The sequence below is a fragment of the Chiloscyllium plagiosum genome, chromosome 11, assembly GCF_004010195.1.
Source record: "Chiloscyllium plagiosum isolate BGI_BamShark_2017 chromosome 11, ASM401019v2, whole genome shotgun sequence".
Classification (NCBI taxonomy): Eukaryota; Metazoa; Chordata; class Chondrichthyes; order Orectolobiformes; family Hemiscylliidae; genus Chiloscyllium; species Chiloscyllium plagiosum.
In genome coordinates, this window is record NC_057720.1 from 33,472,054 (window position 1) to 33,475,676 (window position 3,623).

The window sequence follows — 3,623 nt, forward strand, 5'->3', positions numbered from 1 at the left end:
GATTTGAAAACAGGCACCATATTAAACTTTTGATGGGCTTTTGCCCGAAATGTCGATTTTCCTGCTCCTCGGATGCTGCCTGACCTGCTGTGCTTTTCCAGCACCACTCTAATCTTGACTCTGATCTCCAGCATCTGCAGTCCTCACTTTCAACATATTAAGCTGTGTTTAAAGTAATAATTATTAATCCAGCATCTCAAATGAGAGTTGATTCTTCATAAGTCCTCTCATTGTGCCTCTGAATATTTTGGAATCAATACTATCACTTGCTCGGTATTCATTTCTTGAGCCTTTTTAGCTACTCGAGGACGATATTTCAATACAAAATGAAATCAATGAATTTTGACTTGGTCTTTTTTTAATGAGACGCTATGAATACTTAAAGCAACTTTATGGTCTGGATTTTGCAGTCAGCAACAAAATACCAGAATTTGGGAGAAACTGCCTGCAGGTATCTAACAATCTCTGTGGCATGGTTTATGTCCTTTCCTGTTGTCAATTTAAATCCAGTACCAAATCAAAGGGTTCTCTTGATGTGCAGCAGCGCTGATATCAGTAAACAGATTGGTAACCAACCGTTTTGAAATATTCACACACAGCAAGCCAGGAAGTTTAAAACACTTAATATTCTTTAATTAAAATTTCCAAAGATAGAAACACATAATTATTAAGATCAAATTTAATATGAAGTCATTAAGTACCTTCATTAATTTAAAATTGTGGAATTTTTGTATCCTAATTTTAAAAAATGGTTTTCCACTTACATAAATTCAGCTTTTCAGATTCTGAATTGATAATACTCATCATGGCTGAAAATGTGTTGCTGGAAAAGCGTAGCAGGTCAGGCAGCATTCAAGGAGCAGGAGAATCGACGTTTCGGGCATGAGCCCTTCATCAGGAAATCATGCCCGAAACATCGATTCTCCTGCTCCTTGGATGCTGCCTGACCTGCTGCACTTTTCCAGCAACACATTTTCAGCTCTGATCTCCAGCATCTGCAGTCCTCACTTTCTCTTCGAAGATTAATACTCATCATGGGGTTAGTACAATGTTAAAATGAAGCTGCACCTCATTCAATAGAATGTAATTTTTCAAAGGTTTTTACAGTGATACTAACATTGAGATTTAACCAGAATTAATGCCTTTGTCAATTTACTTGATATTCATTAATTTCAGTCTGGGATGCCTTCACAGTATAATTGCAAAAGTAGTGAAAAATCAGTGAAAGCAACTTTTGGATTTCTGGATAATTCTGTGCATAGAGTTTCATAAGTCACTGTTGGTTTCAAGAGATAATGATGCCCAACATTGAGTTTCATCATCACTATCACTGCAAAATATGTATCATTATCATATGTTGATCCTAAAAGTCAAATCTTTCATGATTCAAACTGGTTCTTTAGCTGCCTTCTTACTTTTGTAGTGTGCCTTTCTTAATATAGCTAAACTGACTTAAGTTAACACCCATTATTAATTGGTTTATGGTGCTTAAAACTTACATGATTAACTTTTTTGACTTTTAAAATTAGCTAAGCAGCTGTTCTAGTGAACAGAGTTCAATTTCAAGTATCTTTAACTTGCATTAGAGAATCCCATTTCAGGTGACAAATGAACAAAAAACAATTTAATTAATTCCACATACACCCTTGTTAATTTCACAAGTATACAGACATCTCTTTGCCAGGAGGTCCAGGTTCAAATCCTATTTGCTCCAGAAGTGTGGAATAGCATGTCTGGACAGGTTGATTAAAACTATCTACAGATATCTCTGAAACCTGGAGGTATACAAGAAAACAGGCTTCAATAATACAGCCTGAAAATTTCTTGTATAATAGCAGTACAGTTTGGATTTTAACCAATATAGAGGATTCTTCACATAATGAAAATTCTTCCTTCTGTTGATACCACTTGTCCTTGTATATAACACAGTGTGTTAGAACTCTCATTGATATTTCGTTATTTACATTTTATCCTTTTATGAATTTTGATTTGAGTGTGATCTGAGAACTGAGAGCTAAAGGCTACTTTTGGACACGGAGTTAAAAGGACAAAAGACTAAACTGGGTTTTGTTTTTTTGAGAGGCCAGATGTGAAAATTAAATGAGCTGCCAGAGGAAGTGGTGGAGGCTGGTACAATTGCAACATTTAAGAGGCATTTGGATGGGTATATGAATAGGAAGGGTTTGGAGGGATATGGGCGGGTGCTGGCAAGTGGGACTAGATTGGGTTGGGATATCTGGTCGGCATGGATGGGTTGGACTGAAGGGTCTGTTTCCATGCTGTACATCTCTACGACTCTATAAGTTGACACCTATTCAAAAGGTTCTGTAGACATTTCATCACCGAAGTAGAGTATTAGGTTTCCAGTAAATTTCAAAATGAACTTATGCTGAGGCAGATGTTGAATGGTTACTGGATTCAGATGATCAGTCTGTCAGGGAGTGGTCAGAATTTCAATTGGATTTTGGGCTGTGTTTCTGTGAAAAAAGAAATCTGGCTGTTGATGCTACAGCATGAAGATTTGAAAGCTCTCTGCCTAATCTCTCAAATGTAATTCTTGGAGGTTCACAGAAAACTAAGTTGTAAGCAATCCTGCCTTTATCTGAGTAAACTGTAAATGTGACCGTGATTGACATCTTCAGAAAATCAACTAAGAAACCATCATCTTTGCCTGTGGTATGATACATCATGAAAACTACTTAAGTAATCTAAGCAAGGATCACTTGACCTGAAACATTAACTCTGATTTCTCTCCATAGATGCTGCCAGACCTGCTGAGCTTTTCCAGCAATTTGTGCTTTTAAGTAATCTGGCCTATTTTGTTACTTTTTTTCCATTTATCCCTTAACTATGTTTTTTGTATGAATGGAGCTGTAAACAAAAGTATTTGGGTTTAAAGCACAGATCAATTACATTACTTTTTGTTTAACTTTGCCCGACTAAAGTGAATGTGTTGTTAATAAATAGCTAAGCCTTTTAAGTTACAAACTGATGTTAAGAATTAATTATTTGCAAAGTCAGGACTGGTTATTCAAAATGTTTGTTAGAACCTTTTGGGATCAATTTTGAAGGACTTTGAAGGTTGTAATTTCACTGCATTGAAAGTGCAGGGGCAGAAAGGCTGATTTGATCAGCTGTCTGTCTCCATGTCGTAACAATTACATTTTTCTAAATAAGAAAAAGAGGTTGTTTGGTCTTTACGGAATTAAGTCTTTTGATTGAATGACTATGTCCTGGATATTTCATTTTTGTTTTTTCAAAACTAGGAGGGTGTTTAAAGCTGAAAGTGAGGAGTCATGTAGTTCATTGTATACAGTCAGAACCACAAGAGGGAGCAATTGCAGTCACTTTTTAAATTCTCAGGGTTTGAGAAAAATTGCACAGCACAAGGTATTAGAGTCATAGAGATGTACAGCATGGAAACAGACCCTTCGGTCCAACCTGTCCATGCCAATCAGATATCCCAACCCAATCTAGTCCCACCTGCCAGCACCCGGCCCATATCCCTCCAAACCCTTCCTATTCATATACCCATCCAAATACCTCTTAAACGTTGCAATTGTACCAGCCTCCACCACATCCTCTGGCAGCTCATTCCATACACGTACCACCCTCTGCATGAA

General features: G+C 37.0%; 1 long non-coding RNA gene across 1 annotated transcript in view; it reads right to left on the reverse strand.

Annotated features, from left to right (window-relative positions):
• Nucleotides 1-966: 966 nt before the first annotated feature.
• The window catches only part of LOC122554285, a 14,962-nt gene continuing 12,305 nt past the window's right edge, over nt 967-3,623 (reverse strand). Inside the window, exon 4 of the long non-coding RNA XR_006312959.1 lies at nt 967-1,775. This is a non-coding gene — a long non-coding RNA (uncharacterized LOC122554285). The remainder of the gene's footprint in view (nt 1,776-3,623) is intronic.